Here is a 23,602-nt window from a genome sequence, read left to right on the forward strand (position 1 = left end):
ACACTTTTGAATACAATTTTGCAACAATGAACTCTCGACAGCTAGACCAAAGATGCAGGCTAATTGTTTCTATTCTACACCACGGGCAGTTCCATGTCTTTCATAGAAGTCTTATGCTTCCCTCTGTCATTCTGTTTCCTGGTCAGTAAATTACAAACTATACTTTTAGTTTTCTATATAGAGATTTATACTAAAAACTTAAGAAGTTATGATGGAGAAGAAAAGAGTAGAGAAAAAAGAGGTCCCTGTCCTTTCTCAAATACGTGAAAACATGTTTTTAGAAACCTGCTTTGTAGTTTTAACCTAAGCTTTATTTCAAATCAGTCACATAGAGCAGTAATAATCATGTTTCCTCTTAGATCTGATGATCATGCTATGAATTATTTTCCTACATAAATTCACTTAATAGTAATTAATTTAATGTATTTTAGATGCAACTAAATGAGACAATCCAATTTCTCAAATGTACACATGTTGTACTGTGTAAATTTGTAGCACATATTTGATAATGTTACATATGGCATTAGTGGGGAAATATTAACTCTTTGAATATACTACTATCTGTTTTCTCTGACCACTTTGAAGAAAAACTGTGGTGTCCTTAGAAGATGTATTAGTGGAAAATCTCTAGTCTGTCACATTTGCACCATTATATACAGAAGAGAAAACAAAAACAATTGATGTGACTTCAGAGAGATTATTCTCAGTACTTTAACTTTCTTATTTCTAAAATGAGGGGCTTCAACAGACGAACATTTGGATTCTTGTGGCTTTAATATCTGTTGGTTCAGTGAGTGAAACTGGCTTGGGATTCTTGTCATTATTCATCAGAAGAGCACTTAGGAACTACATGCTTTAATAAGTAAAGTAACCAGGGATTATTGTCTTTGATTCATGATAGCTAGTAATGGAGAAAATGTCTCAGTAATTATACTTGATGTTAGAAAACTACAACATTTTCAATATTTGCATTTGTTCTATAATCTAGAGATCAAGCATAAAATATTAGATCACAGTGAATATCAATTTTTTAGGGAAGTAAAGTTCATGATTTAATTATATTATTACATCATTTTCTTGGGAGGTAATATTTTCTGTATTTTTAAATTATTAATAGTTTATCTTTTTATTTTTCTCAACAGAATCATTTGAATATCAAAGCATAGGACTCTAATTGTCAAAGACATTTGAACAATTTTATTTTTCTTTGAAATTTTTTAACTATTATCTTATTTGTGGATCTTTCATATTATTCAAATTAAACTAGTCATACCAGAAATTCTTCTAAATAAACACCTTTTAAAATCTCTCTTAATTTGGTTCTGCTTGTAGGCCTGCTTTCTCTTGTGTGTGTTGTGAAAATGTGTAAGGGATCTCTACTCCATACTCTGTGTTTTCCCTTATGAACATTTTAAATCTTAAAATCCTTGAAATTCAGAAATTAGAGTTTTTAATTTTTTTAATATTCTGAATCTGACACTAGTAAGTAGAAAAAAAATCCCAAGCTTACATCTACTATTCAGAGTAACAAGTGAAATACAGTTCCCAATATTATTATGCATGAAATCTGTTATAATCGAAAGCCACTCTTAAGATTTTACCTTAGGTAGTAACTGACAGCCTCTTACAGGCCTTGCAAAATCCAGCTTTTCTTTCTCAAGGAAAAATTCTATTACAAATTTCTTTATACCTGAAACTAAATTATAAACATTTTTAAATATTTAAGGGTTTATATCTCATAATTTTTTTGACTCTTATCTTGTTTCTTTCCATACTTAATTTTACTTAGGTATATTGAAAGACAATACCAGTTTAAGCTTTTTTGTTTGTTCAGTTTTTATTCTTCCATCTATTCAGCAAATATTTATTGGCCATTTACAATAAGCAATCTGTGACAGACAGAATTAAATAACAAATCGACCCTGCTTACAATCTAGTACAGTAACTAACTCACATATCAGTTGAGTAAAAGGAAAAGAAATGTTTTTATTTTTCTTTTACCCATCATCTGTGGGCCTTGAAATAGGCAAATTATAAATGAGAAAGATATTTTTGTTAGCTAAAATGAGAACTAAAATTAATCTATTTTCATGATAAATTCTATATTATGTCTTGAGACAGAGTCTTACTCTGTCGCCCAGACTGGAGTGCTGTGGAGCAATCTTGGCTCACTGCAACATCCACCTCCCAAGTTCAAGCGATTCTCCTGCCTCAGCCTCTGAGTAGCTGGGATTACAGGCACACACCACCATGCCCGGCTATTTTTTGTATTTTTAGTAGAGATGGGATTTCACCATGTTGGCCAGGCTGGTCTCAAACTCCTGACCTCAGGTAATCCTCCCGCCTCGGCCTCCCAAAGTGTTGGGATTACAGGCATGAGCCACCACACCCGGCCAGTCCTTCTTTTAAGTGTTTGCAGTCCTGTTGAGGAGTCAGGTCAATAAACAACTGTTTGCTACACAATTTGACAAGTATAATAATAGTGAAAAATCCAGAGTAATCAAAGAACAAACAGGAGGGACATTGTAGTGGCTTGGAAGTGTAGAGCAGAGGAAAGGATGATAAGAATGGTTCTGAGGTTCAACAGAGCTATCCAGCAGACAGAGAATGGGCTGAGGGTAAGAAGAACAAGTGAGAAGGGGAACAGTCATGGTAGGTTTACACCCCTATTTGGATTGAGATGACTCTAAAACTCATAAAAAATGTAAAATCACTAATTTTTGTTGTTTCTAGAAATCGCATAACAGACATCCTATCCTTTTTTCTTTTTCTTCTTCTTTATTTTATTTTATTTATTTTTTGGGGAAAAGGGTCTCAGTCTGTCACCCAGGCTAGAGTTCAGTGGTGCAATCTTGGCTCACTGCAGCCTCCACCTCCCCAGATTCAGGTGATCCTCTCACCTCAGCTTCCTGAGTAGCTGGGACTACAGGCTCTCAACATCATGCACAGCTAATTTTTGTATTTTTTGTAGAAATGGGGTTTTACCAGGTTGCCCAGGCTGGTCTCAAACTCCTGGGCTCAAGTGATCTTCTCACCTGAGGCTCCCAAAGTGCTAGGATTACAGGCATGTGCCACTTTGCCCGGCTGACATCCTAACGTCAACCCTTGTATTAGTGTTCTTTTATTCATATATTGTGTAAAGTTTTATACGTATTTTTTCTTTATACTAAGGTAACAGTTTTGTTTTTTCCTCCCCTAATTTGTTAGGACTTTGTTACCTCTAAAGCAAGGGTGTCCAATCTTTTGGCTTCCCTGGGCCATGTTGGAAGAAGACTTGTCTTGGGCCACACTTAAAATACACTAATACTAATGATAGCTGATGAGCTTAAAAAAATGCAGAAGAGTCTCATAATGTTTTAAGAAAGTTTGCAAACTTGTGTTGGGCCTCATTCAAAGTTGTCCTGTGGGCTGCGGGCTGGACAAATTTGCCCTAAAGGAATATCATCTCCTAACAGAGGAGTTCTACTATTAAACTAAACCAATGAATGCTTCTGGGAGAACTGTAGAAAACTGAGAATTGTCATAGGTCTAGACTAAGAAGAAAGGAACATATGGTGATAAAAATACTTTATCTGATACATGCCTAATCAAATAAAGTTGCAAAATAAAGAAGCCTGCAAACAGTAGGAGTGTTTGTAAAGCACCCACCCTCATTTTATTAAGTAAAAATAAATGACTATGACCATAAAACTATAAGAGTTAGCCTTCTTCTTTCAACTGAAATAGCTGGTATAGAACTTGTCCTCTAACTATAAATAGCAAAAGAACCAGAATATATATATTTTACCATTGTTTTCAGGAACTGGAGAAGAGACAGATTAGAATTATGATCCCTGAAAGAATGGTGGCTAAGGAGGTAGGTCATAAAATTGTCAAGCTTTCATTTTGGAGGCAATTTTTAGACTATAATTCAGGGAAAGAATCCAAAATAGAGCAGGATGGTATAAATTGATGAAAGGAGAATGAAATTTGGGGAGGCTGAGGCTGCTAGAATTTTCAGGGCAGAGTACTGGGAGGTGTGACCTACACAGAGAAAGAATTTCAGAATCTTTAATTCATTGGTTAAATACTAATTTAGGCATGCTTACGGTAAAATTTCATAAGGCCAGCAAAAGAACAACTACCAGAGAGCTTTCAGCTGAAAAAAAAATCCCAGAGGCCAATGCTGGGAGGTGTTTGAATTCTAACCGGGCAGTAAAAAGTGTCATCGAACATTGAGGGTATTCAATAGAGATCACAGAAAGTCATGTCTTAGCAGTAAGGCTAAACTAGGATTACAGAAAGACTACTCTAGACCCATCTTAACAATATTTCTAAACAATTATGAAAAATATTATGCAAAGGTAGAAGTAATGTATCTGCTTGCCAAAATAAACTTCAACACTAAAGGAAGAAAACAAAATGCAAGTGCTCAACAATGTAACATATGCTGTGTCTAGCATCCACTCACAAATTGCAAAACAAAATGGAAGTACTCAACAATGTAACATATGCTGTGTCTAGCACCCACTCACAAATTGCTAACTATGCAAAAAGCATCAATTTATGATCCATACCTAGGAGAAAATTTATCAATAAGAAAATTGTTTATCAATAAGATGAAATTAGAAAAAAGAACCTTAAAGTAGCTATTTAAAAATCAAAAATAGGGCAAAGGATTTACAAGAAAATATGAACATCTTGAGAACAGAAACAGAAGACAAAAAAGTAAACAAGTGGAACTACTAGGACTAAAATATACAATAAAATGAAAAAAATCACTGTCAGACTTAAAGCAGATTAGTAGATGTGGAAGAAAAGAACTATGAACTTGAAAACAAACCAATAAGTGGCTCACACCTGTAGTAATCTCAGCACTTTGGGAGGCCAAGGTGGGCGAGTCACTTGAGGCCAGGAGTTCTAGACCAGCCTGGGCAATATGGTGAAACCCCATCTCTACTAGAAATACAAAAATTAGCCACGCGTGATGGTGCATGCCTGTGGTCCCAGCTACTTGCGAGGCTAAGGTGGGAGGATCACCTGAGCCTCAGGAGGCTGAGGCTGCAATGAGCCAAGATCACATCACTGCACTCCTGCCTGGGCAACAGAGAAAGGGCCTGTCTCAAAAACAAAAACAAACAAACAAAAAAAAACAAACAAACAAAAAATAAAAACTATTCAAACTCTATTCAAACTGAAGGTTAGGTAAAATAAAACCTAAAGAAACAAAAATGAACAGAGTGTCTGTGACCTATGAAAAGATACCAAGCATTGTAACAGATATATAACTGGAGTCTCAGAAAGAGAAAAAAGAGATAGGGATGGGAAAAAAAAGCATTTTGGAAAAGAACGGACAAAACTTTTTCATTGACTCTTACTCCACATCATTCATGAAAATTAACTCGAAATTAAGTATAGACTTGTATGTATGTGCAAATCTGTACAACTTTTGGAAGCAAACATAGGAAAAAATGTTTTTGTCTATTTACAGCCAAATATTTTGACAGAAGAAGCACAAGCCATGAAATAAAAAAAAGTATATATAAAATTAGACTTTAGAAACAACTAAAAACATGTGCCCTTTAAAGAAAATTGTTAAAGAAAAGTCAAACCACTAAGTATAAGGAAATACTTTTGATATATATAAATCTGTTAAAAGACTTATGTCCAGGAAAGACACTTCACAAAAGAAGATACAAAATGGCCAATAATGACATAAAAGATGTTCAACATCTGTAGCCATCAAGGAAATTCAAATTAAAACTACAATGATATCTTACTACACACCAGGGATGTCTAATTTTTTGGCTTTCTTGGGCCACATTGGAAGAAGAAGAATTGTCTTGGGCCACACATAAAATACACTAACACTAATGATAGCTGATGAGCTAAAAAAATTTGCAAAGAAATCTCATAATATTTTAAGAAAGTGTATGAATTTGTGTTGGGCTGCATTCAAATGCATCCTGGGTTGCAGGTTGGACAAGCTTGCTATAAACTGTCAGAATGGCTAAAATTAAGAAGTCTAATGGTACCAAAAGTTAGTTAAGATATGGATGAACTGGAATGCCCTCATATTGCCAGTGGGAACAAAATGCTACAACCATTTTGAAAAACAATTTGCTGTTTTTGTTATGTTTTGTTTTATAGTTACACACACTTACCATGTGATCCAACAATTTCCCTCCTAGGTATTTACCCAAGATAAACTGAAACACACACCCACACAAGAATTTGTATATGAATGTTCATAGCAGCTTTATTCATAATTGCCAAAAACTGAGAACAATCAAAATGTCCATCAACAGGTGAATTAATAGAGAAATGATGGTTTATTCATATAATGGGATACTGTTTAGTTAAAAGGAACAAACCACTGATACAGGTAACAATGTGGATGAATCTCAAAATCATACTAAAGGGAAAAAAGACAAAGACACAAAAGAGTGTCTGTCTGATTTCCTTTAAGATCAATGGTTGCCTGGGACAAGACTGCAAAGAAGCAGGAGAAAACATTTTGGCATGATGGAGATATTTTATTTCATGATTGAGGGGGTGGTTACGTGAGTCTATACATATGTAAAAACTCATTGAACTGTACATTTAAAATGCATGCACTTGCTGTACAGTTCTGTGTTGTTTAATGAACGGTATGGATTCTGAGAAATGCATCAGTACGCAATTTAGTGACTGTACCAAGAACATAGAGTGTACTCACACCAACCTAGATGGTCAGCCTACTACACACACACCTAGGCTATATGGCATAGCTTATCGCTCTTAGGCTATAAACCTGCACAGCATGTTACCGTACTGAATACTGTAGGCAATAGTAACACAGTAGTGTTTGCGTACCAAAACACAGAAAAAACAGCTAAACAACAGGAAAGGTATACTAAAAATGCAGTATAATCTTATGGAACTACCTTCGAATATGCAGTCCATCCTTTACTGAAACGTCACTATGGGGCAAGTGACTGTATATAAAATAAGCCTCAGTAAAGTTGTTTTAAAATAAGATTGAAAAGTTCATAACAGAGGAAACCTATAACCAAGATTGAGAACTTTCATGATAGAACATGAATTCTCATTAAATGAGCAGACACTGTTTTGAAGAATTGATGCTCAACGATCCACAAGCAAGTGTATTTAACTCAAGGTTATATGTATGATTTGTCTGTCTGATGATGTTAAATCTTACCTCACTCTTCAATCCAAATCTTATCTTTATTTCCCTGTCTTAGATTGTCCAGTACACTAGGGGAAGACAGCATCAATATTAGGCATACAGATGGTTTGTTAACGGCTGTGTGAAAATAAGAAAAATTATAATGTTCTTCATTATGCAGATTATTATAAAGAGACAATTTGCATATTGATTTAAGTATATTTTGTTCCTAGGGATGTCAGACTCATAATTATTCCTACATGTTTTTAATACTCAGGTTGTAAGGCTTTATTTCCAAACATTTAGCATTTATATCCCACTCAAATATAAAATTACAATTCTAGCCAAGTTCTAGGAAACAGCATTAAAATGGTAATAGAATATATTTTAAGTGATTCAGGTGGAGTGTATTGATTATAGAAGATATTATACATAAATAAAAGCTTTAAAGGTTAATGCTTTCCGTGTCTGTTTGGTAATTCCAAACACCCTCTCCACTCCCACTATTAACCTAGCACATTTATATGTGGTATTTAAAAATTGCTCACCATAGTGCCCTTAGTAGGTAAAAAGAACCCTGAATAATGAAATTGAGACAGCCAAGTGTAAAGGGGTCCCCAGAAAAACTCCAAGTGGCCTGTGCATTGGGAGGAGTGCTCACTGGGTTGGAGCCTCAAGAAGTTTGTGCCGTTTGCATGGAGGGAGAAGTCTGGCCTCTCCTGTTCCAGGGTGGAACCTGAAATTCAATCTGCTAGGTGGGAAGCCTATCCTAGCAGTACTCTCGCTCTGCTGAGAGTCGCTGTTTCCCTGTTTTTCCTTTTTGCCCAATAAATTCCATTTTTCTCACCCTTCAAAGTGTGTGTGAGCCCAATCTCTCATGGCCGTGTGACAAGAACCTGGCTTTCAGCTGAACTAAGGAGAAAGTCCTACAACAAAATGTTGATAATAAATAAGGGATGCATACCTAAATTCTTCCTTTTGGTTGTATGGTTACCACTCTTATCACTTACCAGGACTATTCAATTATATAAAAAATGTTCAATAAAGATGATGGTAATAAACAATTGCACAAATTATTAGGAGATTAAATATGGTGGACAAAGCAGTTTTTTATTGATACTAGTATTTGTACACATTTATGGAGTATATGTATATTTTGTTATATGTATACACTGTATAATGATCAAGTTAGGGTATTTGGGGTGTATTGGGAACATTTCAAGTCCTCTCTTCTAGCAACTTTGAAATATACAATATGCTGTTAACTATGATCATGCTACTCTGCTATTGAACATTAGAACATATTCCTTCTCACTAACTGTATGTTTGTACCCATTAACCAACCCCTCCCACCCACAGGCAAACCCTTCCCAGCTGCCAGTATCTATTATTATTCTACTCTCTATCTCCATGAGATTAACTTTTTTAGTTCCTTCATATGAGTAAGAACATGCAACGTTTGTCTTTCTGTATCTGGCTTCACTTAGCACTTTCACTTAACACAATGGCCTCCAGTTCCATTTATGTTGCTGTAAATGACACTCTCAGTTTAAAAAAATATTAAAATTAGAGGAAACGTCATGAGTTAATTGAAAAATCAACTAATATGTATTTCCAGAAAAGAGAAGAAAACCATTATTATACAGATATTCAGAATTTATTTAGTTTGTAAAGCTACCTCCTGTTTACCTTAATCTGAAAGAAGTTACATAACATGTAATAATTATGATAGGGTAGCATAAAGGCCATTATCTCCATTTTGTAGTATCTATTAATTTCTCCAAGGAAGTACTGAACAAAGTGTACTTAAATTAAAACCATGTATGGGCTCAACGCGGTGGCTCATGCCTGTAATCCCAGTACTTTGGGAGGTCAAGGCAGGCGAATCACCTGATGTCAGAAGTTCAAGACCAGCCTGGCCAACATGGAAAAACCCTGTCTCTACTAAAAATACAAAAATTGGCTGGGCGTGGAGGCACATACCTGTAGTCCCAGCTATTCAGGAGGCTGAGGCAGGAGAATCACTTGAATCTGGGAAGTTTGGGCAACAGACAGAGACTCCATCTTAACAAAATAAAACAAAACAAAACAAAACATATATGTACATAATTTTGATACTTCATTAACCTTCTGGGCTTTCATAACTAAGTCATGAATCAGATATGATAATTCAGATGTTTTAGGTTCAATAAGCTCCATATTAGAACTGGATTTCGATGGAAATATTTATAAGACACTTTTGTTTATAGAATGGAATATGTGACTTTGGTTACCACTGAGATCTTCTTTTCTTCAAACAAGAACATTCATCCACACTGTCATGGTAAACACCAGTTGTTGGCATTAAAATTGCTTATACAATACTGGAGCAAATATACAACCTTAGAATACATGAAGACCATCCAAAGATGTTTATATTAAGAAACCATGGCTTATAAAAAAGAGTATAACTCTGTAATATTAAAAAACATTCTTCAGAAGTAAAAAGCATTCCCAGATAGCCAAAGAAGCAATGCACAAAGTGTATGAAGAAGAAGCTATTTACTCTTCTGAGTCACTCAAACACCGTTTTATTCATCAAAAAAAGAGTTTCACTGGGAAACGCAATTTTTTCTTCTTTTTTTTGAGACAGATTCTCGTTCTGTCACCCAGGCTGGAGTGCAGTGACATGATCTTGGCTCACTGCAACCTCTGCCTCCCAGGTTTGGCCTCCCAATCCCAAGTAGCTGGGATTATAGGTGTGTGCCACCACACCTGGCTAATTTTTTGTATTTTTAGAAAAGATGAGGTTTTACCATGTTGGCCAGGCTGGTCTCAAATTCCTGACCTCAGATGGTTCACCCCCCTCGGCCTCCCAAGGGCTGGGATTACAGGCATTGGTTTTTTATTTTTTATTTTTTGGAGACAGAGTCTTGCTCTATCGCCCAGGCTGGAGTGCAGTGGCATGATCACAGCTCTCTGCAACCTCCGCCTCCCAGGTTCAAGCAATTCTCTGCCTCAGCCTCCTGGGTAGCTGGGATTACAGGTGCCCACCACCATACCTGGCCAATTTTTTTTGTATTTTTAGTGGAGACGGGTTTTCACCATCTTGGCCAGGCTGGTCTTGAACTCCTGACCTGGTGATCCACCCATACAAGCGTTGCTTTACATATTGTTTCATTGCCCAGATATTAAGCCCAGTACCCAATAGTTATCTTTTCTGCTCCTCTCCCTCCTCTCACCCTCCATCCTCAAGTAGGCCACAGCATCTGTTGTTCCTCCTCTGTGTGTCCATGTGTTCTTATCATTTAGCTCCCACTTATAAGTGAGAACATGTGATCTAGTTTTCTGTTCCTGCATTAGTTTGCTAAGGATAATAGCCTCCAATTCCATCCATGTTCCTACAAAAGACATGAGCATGTGTTTTTTTATGACTGCATAATATTCCAAAGTGTATATGTACCACATTTTCTTCATCCGACCTGTCATTGATAGGCATTTAGGTTGATTCCATGTCTTTGCTATTGTGAATAGTGCTGCAATGAACATTCGCATCATGTGTCTTTATGGTAGAATGATTTATATTCCTCTGGGTATATACCAAGTAATGGAATTGCTGAGTCAAATGATAGTTCTGCTTTTAGCTCTCTGAGGAATTGCCATACTGCTTTCCATATGGTTAAGCTAAATTACACTCCCACCAACAGTGTATAAGTGTTTTTATTCCTTCGCAACCTCACCAGCGTCTGTAATTTTTTGACTTTTTAATAATCATTCTGACTGGTGTGAGATGGTATCTCATTGTAGTTTTTATTTGCATTTCTCTAATGATCAGTGATATTGAACTCTTTTTTCATATTCTAGTTAGCTGCATGTATGTCTTCTTTTGAGAAGTGTCCATGTTCTTTGCCTACTTTTTAATGGGGTTGTTTGTTTTTCTCTCCTAAATTTGTTTAAGTTCCTCATAGATACTTTGTCAGGTGCATACTTTGCAAAAATTTTCTCCCATTCTAAATATTGTCTGTTTACTCTGTTGATAGTTTCATTTGCTGTGCAAAGCTCTTAGGTTTAATTAGATCTCACATGTCAATTTTGGCTTTTGTTGTGATTGCTTTTGGCGTCTTTGTCATGAAACTCCATTTGTTCCCATATCCAGGATGGTATTGCCTAGGTTGTCTTCCAGGGTTTTTAGAATTTTGGGTTTTACATTTAAATCTTTAATCCATCTTGGGTTGATTTTTGTGCATGGTTTAAGAAAGGAGTCTAGCTTCAATCTTCTGCATATGGCTAGCCAGTTATCTCAGCATCATTTATTAAATAGGGAGTTATTTACCCATTGCTCATTTTTGTCAGATTTGTTGAAGATTAGGTGGTCATAGATGTGTGGCCTTATTTCTGGGTTTTCTATTCTGTTCCATTGATCTCCAGCTGATAAACAACTTCAGCAAAGTTGCAGGATACAAAATCAATGAACAAAAATCATTAACATTCCTATACACCAACAACAGCCAAACCAAGAGCCAAATCTACAAAGGCAATCCCATTGACAATTGTCACAAAAAGAATAAAAAAACCTAAGAAAACACCTAACCAGGGGAGAGGTGAAAGATCTCTACAATGAGAATTACAAAACACTGCTCAAAGAAATCAGAGAATAGACAAACAAATGTAAAAACATTCAATGCTCATGGATAGGAAGAATCAATATCATTAAAATGGCCATACTGCTCAAAGCAATTTACAGATTCAGTGCTATTTCTATCAAACTACCAATGGCATTTTTCACAGAACTAGAAAAAAAAAACTATTTTAAAATTAATATGAAACAAAAAAAAAAAAAGCCCAAATAGTCAAGGCAACCTAAGCAAAAAGAATAAAACTGGAGGCATCACTTTTCCTGACTTCAAACTGTACTACAAGGCAACAGTAACCTAACCAGCATGGTGCTGGTACGAACACAGGCAGAGAAACGGACCATTTTTAAGAGACTTTGACAACATCTACAAACAGTAAACTTCAGCTAATAATCATAATTTGTACTTTTATCATTAAGGAATGCACTAAATCAATTATATTAGTTTTGTGAAACAAGGAGCTCAGAGCTAAGCTGCTTAGAACTGGTGTCCGGGACTCTGTAATACCATCAGTGATTCAGGCAGACTCCCTCCAACTTTCTGTTCAGAGGTCCGTGGTGCAGCACTCATATGCATTGCTGTTGCCTTATGGTCACAAGTTGGATTCTCTAAAATCAGCATATTAAGTAGGAAGAAGTAGAAGAACAAAAGTTGTTTACCAATGGAATCGAGTCTCTTTTAAAGAGTTTTCCTTGAAGTCTCTCCCAGAAACTTCCACTTTAGTTTCATTGGCCAGAATGATCACATGGCCACTTCTACCTGCAAAGGAGGTTAGGAAATGCAATTTGCAGCTGGCTACGTACAGCCTCACTGAAAATCAGGTTATATTACAAAAATTGAATGGGAAATAGACATTGAGTAGGTAAGCAGAAACGTCTGCCATGGTGATCAGAAATTTGTGTGAACAATAGAAATGCTGCATCTGTTGAGCATGATGGGATTATTTTAACTTTCTCTAAGAAACAAAAGTCTTTTATACTGAAATTTTAATCTGAATTATTTGCTGTGAGGGCCAATGCTGTGCTTCACTGTTTAGCTTTATTAATCAAATGAATGTGTTTGGAAACAGTTTGTAATACTAGATTTTAAATAAAAATGCTTTCTTTTGGCAACAAGTATACCTGGACAAAACCTATTTGTAATATAGATTAGCACTTTTGCCAAATTATCTCACAGTATATTATGTACTTAGTGGGTATTGTTTCAAAAATTAGATTTCTATATCATATTCCATATGGTTTGTGTTCATTTTAAAAAAAAAAGGAAGGGTAAGTGGCTCTGGTGCCCTGCTAGGATGAGGTATTTCCAAAAGTCCTTGTAACTAAAATATGGCACTTATAACTAATCCCTTTAAAATGAATTGTACATATGTGAACATTTGCATTAAACATAATTAGCTAACCACAGCCTATGCTTATGTCTATATGGTATGTGTAATCTGTTTATAGAACAGGGCAGATGACATAATGTAGATCTTGGCAAATAATCACGTTCTCCTTCCACAAATAACATTTGAAATGATAAAAACAACATACAGATGAATAGCTCCCAATAGGTAAAATCATTATAACCCACATTTGCCAACATAGTTTTAATCCCATTTGTTGGTCACATATTTTGAGAGGGAGATGTACAATTTCAGTTTATGGCTCAATATTTCACTTTGACAGAAAGCCACTCTCGGGCATCAAGGATTTGAGACCAGGAAACACTGCAGTTGGAAAGGATGAGGGGTGCATGAGAAAGCTGAGGTCTGGGCTGAGCCACATGCTCCAGGTTAGCCTTGCTAAAAATGCCAACACCAGGATCCAGTGCACAGTCTCAACCTCATTGTGCCCACCTCCAAATCCTTTGAAACAGATTCCAATGACGATCCCCTCTCCTTTCTCCCCAAAATAGAATGTCATCTTCCTCCTTTCTCTGCTTCCTGCCACACAACAGTGTGGAAGCTCCTAGCACATCCCTAATGTGGAAGGACATGTCTCCTCCCTAGTTTTATTCAAACTGATGGATTGCCATTATCACTAATTGGTGTTACCATTAATCACTGATTTTCTTCAATATATCCTCCTAGGATCCCAACTACTGCTAACTGAATTCCCAGTTACTTTCTCATAAATAGTTTCCCATTCCTTGAAGAGATTCTTTAAATGAACACACATGTCTTCCTGATTATGAAATATTTCCTATTCATTCTAAGTAATTGTGAATATTTAGAAAGGTAAAGAGAAAGATATTTTAAATTATCTAAAATTTAGAGATAACAGTTGTTGGCATTTTTTAATGTATTTTTTCTATGTATATACATTTAAAAATTCAGGCTCATACTTATGGACAATTGGCAATTGAGATACAGATAATATTATAACTTGTTTTCCAATGCCACTAAATATTCTTTGTAATATTCTAGGCATCTTTAGGGTCCTTGTCATGCCAGAATTGTGCTAATTGGATTGCTATTGTTTTCGTTGTTGATATTATAATTAATAGCAATCTTTATACAAAAATAGTATCTGTGTTTTTGATGATTTCCTTAAGCTTGATATATCATTTGTCATGTTTTCAATGCCTAGTAAAAGATGAGCAAACTCTGTATGTTGTTTAAAAAGATATTTAGTAACTTACTTAACAAAAACTCTTACTATTATGGGGTAGCATATAAAAAATTGATTTAAATTCTGACTTCAGGCAATTTCTTTTTCCGAAAAGAATGTACAATGACAGATACTCTTAACTTTGGCCAGTGGGTCGGATTCCAGTTCTCCTCAATCGTTTCTTGCAACCACTCCAGAGAATGGTTATAATGCCAGGAAGTCCACTTCTTGCAGGTGTCTGCAGGTTTCCATGCTCTAGCACTTCTATTGCCTGTCAAAAAGATGTTGAGATCCTACTGTGAACAAGATTTGGGTAGAAGGGAAACATTATGTAAGCAGTTTGCTTGTGCAACCTATTTGATTGGATGAGATTGCCCTTTTGTTTAAAAAGGAGATTTTTGTCAAACTGCCTTACAGAATTGTTGAGGTTTTAGCTATAAAATCATCTGGTACACAGTGAAAATTCAAATCACATTAAATGTTTTAACCTTAAAGATCCTGAAAGATGGCCTGAGAAACACAAAAAATCATTCCTTTATATTCAAGAGGCCATGGGATGCTTAGGAAACTTAAAGTAATTAGAATAGTGAATACAACATAATTAACTAACTGCAAAATGTACTTTCATAAGAGGATGAAAGAATCAGAGACTATAGTGAGGATACTAACAACATATTCTCCAACAAATTCATTTCCAGAACATACACTCCAGCATATTCTCCACTGTTGTCCAGGTTGGTTAAGACACTTGTCCAGGTGTCATATTTAGTTTGTGGTGAAAACCAGATAAGAATTCAATTTTCCTCATTCTCTATGTGGTTTTCTTCCCCTACACCAGGTTGCCATTGCAATGTCACCATGTGCTAACATTTTGTGCTTTTATTTTCATGAGGCTTCAGCAGATTTGGGGTGGTGGCCCAGAAATATGTAGTTTTAACAACCTCTTAAATGATTCCTTCCTGTGGACCACCCTTTAAGGAACACTATTTTGAATGATGTGGCTACTTTATTTCTGGCAGTTTTTATTTCCATGTGCTAGCAAAATAGATATAAATGGAGCAAAATCTTTTTAAAAGCATGTTGATGTCTTCAGTTTACAAATTGGTCTATTCCTAATTCCAGAGCTACAGAGAGAATTAATGTTTCTTCTTTGGTTCAGATCAGGTCTGTTTCTTATCTTGCATGAGATTGTGAGAATTAAGTTATTATCAATATGAAAGAAAGGTGATAAACACAAATGGACATGTATGCCCAATTGGAAAATACATTTAAAGACTTTCCTTTGTATCTATCACCTGTATCGATTTCTACTTGACACAACACCGGTGGAGATGATACTTCCCAGAATACAGTTCACCACCAGACTCCTCCATGACTCTTCCTACCTGGAACATTTTCTGGGGTTGGAGTCTCTGAATTGATGCTGAGAGAAAAGCTTAAGGAAGTAATCATCAGCACTCTGGCGACCTCCAAAATCAGCTCTGTTGCAAAAGCAAAATAACTGCCTGATTTTCTACAAAGTCTGAGGCCTTGAGGTGGAGGAAAGATGGGGGAAAGAAGAGAAGTTTTCAGGATCAAGACAGTTTTCTGGACCCATGGCTGTGCTGGGCCTTTGAACAATATCAAAAAACAAGTTAAGAGCCTTCCTGGGCACTAAAAATACAGAGTTAAATTAAATATTTTCTTTGTCTCTAAGGACTGACAGGCAACCAAATGAACAATGACAGTCCAGAGTAATGAGGACTGTCACAGATAATGCATGGTACTAAGGAGACACAGAAGAGAAGTAAATAACCCCATTGCTTAAATAGTATATGCTTTGGGGAAAAAAACAAAAAGGAAAACATGGGTCACTGGGAGGTGACTGGCATGACAACATGGCATTCATGCAAGATGTAAGCCACATCCATAGGCATGGATATGATCCAAAGGAAATAGACACTATGATACCCGAGCATAAAATCCTTTGTGGAGAGCTAAAGAAGGATGACCTTGGGCAATTCATGCAGAAGGGAAATGGGAAAGTAAATTTTAACTGAAGCACATACAAATGTGAACATACAGTTGTAAGGAAAATGATTTGAAATCATGTCCTGGTTCACTCACTACTGAGCTGTGTATGTCAAGCTATATTCCGTCTCTGGATCTCATTCCTCAGGCATAAGGCAAGATGAGTGGACAGGATGGATTCTGAAGTCCACTCCAGCTCTAATATTCTCTAGTTCTGTCTTAGTCATCGGAAGCAGAAACAATACACAGCTTCAGTTAAACAGTCTCCATCAAAGAAGGTGGAACAGCTCTCACCTCTATAGTGAGGGAAGAAAGGAAGCAGCCACTGAACAATGGCAGGTCCCCAAGGGAAGCATAGTTGGTGGGTATATTACAGATGTTGGAAATTTAAAAATAATATATGCCATGTATATTAAGATGTGAAGTTTCAGGCTAACATAATAGCAAAAATGAATACAGTTAATTTTTCGTGATTTAAAAAATGGTAATAATAAGGAAAAATTCTTTTCCAGAAAGGAAAAGAATGCATTTACAAGTAAAATGAAGCTAAAAGGAATAAAATGAACAGGGCTCATGGTTCTTAGCAGTCACATGTTTGCAAGTCAGCTGTTTTTAATAAACTTAGACTTTAAATTGATTAATTATTTTATTGAGCTGGCTTTTCTTTTGAAAACAGTTACATCAAATAGTGTGAAATAGATCCAGATGTAGTTTCTTCTTTGAGATTATTGGGACTATATGAGCAAATGGAATTTGATTATAAAAATAATTAAGGATTCATTTTATGTTTGGAAATATCTGAAACAGTTTTAGCACTAAAGGCACAATATGTAAATTTAAAAAGACAATTAGCTTATTTGTAATATTGGATTGGTATTATCACTAACATTGGTATTATGATTAATTATTGAAGATTCATGTATTCATGTGGTAATTCATTTTTCATAGTTAATTAGTATTTCTTCCCTCTAAAATATAGTAAAAAATGTGTGGCTTTATCATCAGTAGCTAAGCTTCATAAGGATGTTAAAATAGGCCTTTGTTTACAGAGGTGAAAAGATTATAAGACTTTTCAGTAACTGAAGAGAGCATTTATTTAATTATAGATATTTTCACTATAATTTTAGAGGAAATACACAATTACATAAACACTGAATATAATATCTTTTTAATTTGCATAGTGTGGGCTTAAACGTATACTCTAAAGTAAACCAGAGCCATAATTATACAGACTTTTGAAGTTAATACCTAATCTTTTCACCAAATATAATAATCTATTATTTTGTTTGTAAATATGTTAGCATATCAACACTTTTAGCCACTAATGTATGTTGAATTCTTGAGAATAACTATTTATACTTTCCTATCCTTTTGAAATATCTACATAATTTCACCTGGTTAATATTTTGGAAGAACATAATTGGCAACTTAAAAAAAATCCTTATTAGTAAATTGTATTTGAAGTTCTACATAGAATACACTGCTTAGTTTGGAATTTATAAGGCTGTATTTCAAGAATCCGTCTTTTTACTTTGAACCATAATTGATATGTGTATGCTATTTAACAATTCTATGCACACTGAAGTGGTTTGTTCAGTACATACTGCTAACATTTTGTACAGTTTTCTATAATCCATACATTCATAACTACTGAATAAAATAATTGATTTACTTGTTTGAATTTTCTATAATATACAGTGGATCTTCAAGTGTATGAGGATTTTAAAATCTTAAAAGAGTTTCTGGGGATTATTGTGCATTTCATTTTTTAAAGACTTGATTCTCTTAATAAGTCTTCAACGTCTACTATGATTAAGGCATGAGAATTCACACCCAAACTTGTATGAACTCTGCCTTCAGAGAACTTACAAATTAAGGGGAAATAGAACACATGCACCATCAAATAAGATGGAAAGACAATAGAAAGTCATATGTTTTATAACAGAGGAATAAACAAATTCAGAAAAGATGAAACTGCAAAAATGATGAGAGCCAGATAAGAAATAAAGGGGCTTGAGTCTCTTCCACTTCCTCCTTAATCCTCACTCTCAGCAAAGTGCTACCTTGCTTCCTCCTTCACTGTGAAAACAAAAGTGGTCATTAAGAGAACTTCTGTTAAATACCACCGCTTCTACTCACCTCCTTGTTCCTGTACCATCAACTTCACATCATCACCAGTTACTATGGATGACCTCTCCATATCCCTATCCAAGGTCAATCCCTTCATTTGCTCTCAAAATTCCATTCCCTCCAGGGACATTTCTCCAGCAATTTTCCCCTCTGTGTCCTGCATCATTAAGTTTTCTCTCTCTTTGAATTATACTGAGCAGCATACAAACACTGTTATTTCTCCCATGTATTTTATTTTAAAAAGTGTCTTTTAACCTCATTTTCATCTCCAGCTGACACTGTATTCCTTGTCTTCACTTTATAAAGCCTCTTGTAAGAATTTTCTCAACTCGCTATTTCTAAAAGAATTTGGAACATATTCTGGGTGAGGATCCCTCATTCATCTACCAAAAATTCTTTTGTCAAAACTCACTATGGATATCTTCTTTGACAGTTCCCTTCTTAGTTCTCATCTTCATTATATGTCACCTATTTTCAGCATTGGACGCCATCGATGGCTTCCACTTGAAACCCTTTCTCCACTTGGCTTTTGGGATGGCACACACAAGTGATTTTCCTCTAACTTCCCATCCTCTCCTTCTTAGTATCCTTTACTGTTTCTCCTCATTATCTAACCTCTTCATTGAATCCCAGGACTCAATCCTTAGATCACTTTACATTACTGTCCATTCTCACTCCTGTGATGCTCTCACCTAGTCTCCTCGCTTTAAAGATCATCGTTACGTTGATGGCTCCAGCCTGCAACCCCATCCCATTATCCTACAGCCTAGCTGATAAAGTTGCCAGATTTAACAAATAAAAAGACAAGATACCTAGTAAAATGGGAATTTTGGACAACCAATGAATAATTTTTAGTGTAAGTATGTACCATTATATATCTAGGATATACTTACATTAAACAGTTTTTAAATATGAAATTTTAACTCCACTGCTCATCCTGTATTTTATCTGATAAGACTACCTGACATCTCCAATTTGATGTCCCAAAAATGTCTCAAATGTAAAATGTCCTAAATTGTGCTCCACACATTCCAACAAACACCATTTTATCTTGTAGTCTTCCTTGTCTCAGTTAAAGGCAACTCCTTTCTCCCAACTTCTCAGACCCAAATCAGTTATCTTGACTTCTGTCTTATACTCACATACACAGTGGATCCATCATCACATCTCATTATGTCTAACCTCAAATACCACATGTTCAGAATTTGGCCTTTTCTCATGGCCCCTCTGCAGCTACCTTGGCCCCAGCTGTCACAATCTCATCTCCTAATTGTCTCTCTACTTCAGCCTCTGGCTCCTTTCATTGTGTGTTTTCAAAACAGCAACTAAAATACATAAATGGACTGGTAAGGATAGGTGCCAATATAAAGGATGCAACTGCTTCAAAAGATAGCACCAACCTTAGATACAAAACTTTAGAAATAAAAACATGTGGATTTGAATCTTGTCCAGGTTGTTTTCAATAATTTTTTTAACAAGTAAAACTTTGCCACCCATTAAAGGTTTTTCTTTCAAGGTTGATGCTAGGAAGATAAGCCATCATTACACAGCCCTCATTTGCAACCCTGAAGTCATGTCATGCTGCAGGAAATGTTTCCAAAAGTCCTGGCTGCATAATGTAAGCTGAACTCTTTCAAAGTTTGAGAAATTTAAAGAGGTCAACAATTAAAGTAGCTATTAAATAGCGACTTTTCTGCTGTTTTCCTGTGTAATAACAATAGATAACACTTATTTAGAATATACGGTGTGCCAGACTCTGCTTTAAGAATTTTATGTAGATTTTGTACTACTGTATCACTATTTGCCAGTGAGGAACAGAAAGATAAAGTGACTGGTCCAGGTAACACAGCTAGGGCCAGGGATCCAGATCAGCAGTATAACCTTGGAGGCCACACTCTTAACCATCACACCACACACACGTAGCTCCAGCAGGTAAGGGGCTCCTTCACCTGAGCTGTTTAGAGTCTTCTGGTTTGTTTGTTTTTTTTCCTTTTAGTTATTTGGAATTGTTATTTCCTTGAGATTCCCATAGCAATAGTTTTCCCTGTCATCAGAAAAAAAAAAAGATGTAAATAAACTTGAAAATATAAATTGACTATTGAAATTCATACACCCAAGCACACACACATACACGTTCCCAGAATATGAAAAGGCTATTATGTTGACATCTACAGCCCAACCTGCAGAAATATGTTTGGAAGATTAGAACTTAGTAATTATGCTTTTCTGAGACTCCTTGAAATTGTGTTGGTTAAACAATGTAAGTGTATTCTGAAGCCCAACGGTTATTACTGATGAGTTAAATATCATGGCTTAGTATTATAAGGGAGCCTCTCCTGTGACACTTAAGAGGATTATGCAGCTGTTCTGTGGCTCTTTCTGAATCCCACAACCCCAAGAAGGCTGACAAAGCCCCCTGATGGAAGCCATCCACAGAAGAATATTGCATTTCTCACAGCCTTTATTAGTCATGCAGGAGAGACTTTTCCAACATGAACAGGCAAAGTGAAAATTCTCATCAGCAAAGATGAGTCAGAAATTCTGGAGTTTAATTCTGACTGTGCTCATCATCTGGCCATAGGAAAGTTAATCATCACTTAAGGCCCCGAGATTTCTCAGCAAGATTAGCTTAAGCATTATTCATAGATCTGTTACACAGTGACAACACAGTACCGTGGAAGTGGCTGTGTGGGTATGTGGCCTCACTTTCAGATAGGCTTAGTGCAATCAAATTAGAACTCAGGATTAAAAAACTCACTCAAAACTGCACAACTACATGGAAACTGAACAACCTGCTCCTAAATAACTACTGGGTAAATAACAAAATTAAGGGAGAAATAAACAAGTTCTTTAAAATCAATGAGAACAAAGACACAATGTACCAGAATCTCTGAGACACATTCAAAGCAGTGTTTAGATGGAAATTTATAGCACTAAATGCCTACAGGAGAAAGTGGGAAAGATCTAAAATCGAAACCCTAATATCACAATTAAAAGAACTAGAGAAGCAAGAGCAAACAAATTCAAAAGCTAGCAGAAGACAAGAAATAACTAAGATCAGAGGAGAACTGAAGGAGACAGAGACACAAAAAACCCTTCAAAAAAGAGCTGGATTTTTGAAAAGATTAACAAAATAGATAGATGGCTAGCCTGAATAATAAAGAAGACAAGTGAGAAGAATCAAATAGACACAAAAAATGATAAACGGGATATCACCACTGATCCCAGAGAAATACAAACTACTATCAGAGAATACTATAAAAATCTAGAAGAAATGGATAAATTTCTAGAGACATACACCCTCTCAAGTCTAAACCAGGAAGAACTCGAATCCCTGAATAAACCAATAACAAGTTCTGAAATTGAGGCAGTAATTAATACCAACCAAAAAAAGCCCAGGACCAGATGGATTCACAGCCCAATTCTACCAGAGGTACAAAGAAGAGCTGGTACCATTCCTTCTGAAACTATTCCAAACAATAGAGAAAGAGGGAATCCTCCCTAACTCATTATATGAGGCCAGCATCATCCTGATACCAAAACCTGGCAGAGACACAACAAAAAAGAGAAAATTTTAGACCAATATCCCTGATGAACATCGATGTGAAAATCCTCAATAAAATACTGACAAACCGAATCCAGCAGCACATCAAAAAGCTTATCTATCACGATCAAGTCGGCTTTATCCTGGGATACAAGACTGATTCAACATACGCAAATAATAAACGTAATCCATCACATAAACAGAACCAATGACAAAAACCACATGATTATCTCAATAGATGCAGAAAAGGCTTTTGATAAAATTCTACACCCCTTCATGCTAAAAATTCTCAACAAACTAGGTGCTGATGGAATGTGTCTCGAAATAATAAGAGCTAGTTATGACAAACACACAGCCAATATCATACTGAATGGGCAACAGCTGGAAGCATTCCCTTTGAAAACCGGCACAAAACAAGGATGCCCTCTCTCACCACTCCTATTCAACATAATATTGGAAGTTCTGGTCAGGGCAATCAGGCAAGAGAAAGACAGGGTATTCAAATAGGAAGAGAGGAAGTCAAATTGTCTCTGTTTGTAGATGACATGATTGTATATTTAGAAAACTCCATTGTCTCAGCCCAAAATCTCCTTAAGCTGATAAGCAACTTCAGCAAAGTCTCAGGATACAAAATCAATGTGCAAAAATCACGAACATTCCTATACACCAATAACGGAACTAGATTTGAAAAATCCAGTTCTTTTAGATGTAATTTCATCCCAGAGGGCTAAGAGAGAAAATGTTTTATATTTCATGTCAAAACATCGAGTTAATTCACTTAAAAAACAGAAATAGTCAAGTTAATATTTTGGGGGCTTAATAATAGCAGAACAACTAATTAGTAGACTGGTTTTTATTCACTTTTCAATTCATTTAGTAATATATACTCTTCTGGAAAATAAAGGGATGATGATTATCACATTGGATAGACTGAAATAGTTGTCTTTGATTTTTTTAATTAAACTGAACACATACCCTAATTTTATTTTTTACCTTAAAGCAAAATCAGGAGTTGATAAATGAAATCATTAAAGAATTGTGAAAGTTGTCTCGAACATTTGTTTCCAACACAAGAAGCTTTGTCAACATCCAAGAGAAGATTAAAAATCAAAACAAATACTAAACAAATAAGCAAAATTAGAAAAACATCATTGCCACATACAACATGACCTATGGTTACTGCACTAGACATTTGCTTATCACTCAACATTGTTGGTATTTAGTGAGAAATGTTTGCTGCCCTGACAAAACTCTCTAAAGAATGCATAAAGCAAAGTCTTTGCAAAGAGTGTACGCAATATTTATTGAATGTCACCTACAGCAAAATGAACCCCACTTTCGACCAAAGCAAATTATCTATTCAATTCAGTATTTACATTGATAGCTATTGCTACGTGTTTATGCTCAGTTGTAAAAAAAAAAAAACTGTTTCTATGTAATGAGATGAAAAACATGTCTTAGCATGAAAATTTATTTTAAGTGTGATTGTATTAAAATACATTTACAAGTTCTTTGATACTTCTTTCTTTAAGCAGTGGAAGTCAATTTCCTTCCTTTTGAGATT

General features: G+C 35.6%; 2 long non-coding RNA genes across 2 annotated transcripts in view; both read right to left on the reverse strand.

The window, feature by feature from the left end:
* Positions 1-1,602: 1,602 nt before the first annotated feature.
* On the reverse strand, positions 1,603-12,919 carry LOC129061038 (uncharacterized). The gene is made up of 3 exons (XR_010141176.1): positions 12,420-12,919; positions 9,131-9,211; positions 1,603-1,696 (listed from the first exon to the last, which is right to left on the reverse strand). It is a non-coding gene; the product is annotated as an uncharacterized LOC129061038 (long non-coding RNA).
* Positions 12,920-14,038: 1,119 nt separating this feature from the next.
* Positions 14,039-23,602, reverse strand: part of LOC129061037 (uncharacterized) — a 33,919-nt gene continuing 24,355 nt past the window's right edge. Inside the window, exon 3 of the long non-coding RNA XR_008528002.2 lies at positions 14,039-14,625. This is a non-coding gene — a long non-coding RNA (uncharacterized LOC129061037). The remainder of the gene's footprint in view (positions 14,626-23,602) is intronic.

The sequence above is a fragment of the Pongo abelii genome, chromosome 7 (assembly GCF_028885655.2).
Source record: "Pongo abelii isolate AG06213 chromosome 7, NHGRI_mPonAbe1-v2.0_pri, whole genome shotgun sequence".
Taxonomy (NCBI): Eukaryota; Metazoa; Chordata; class Mammalia; order Primates; family Hominidae; genus Pongo; species Pongo abelii.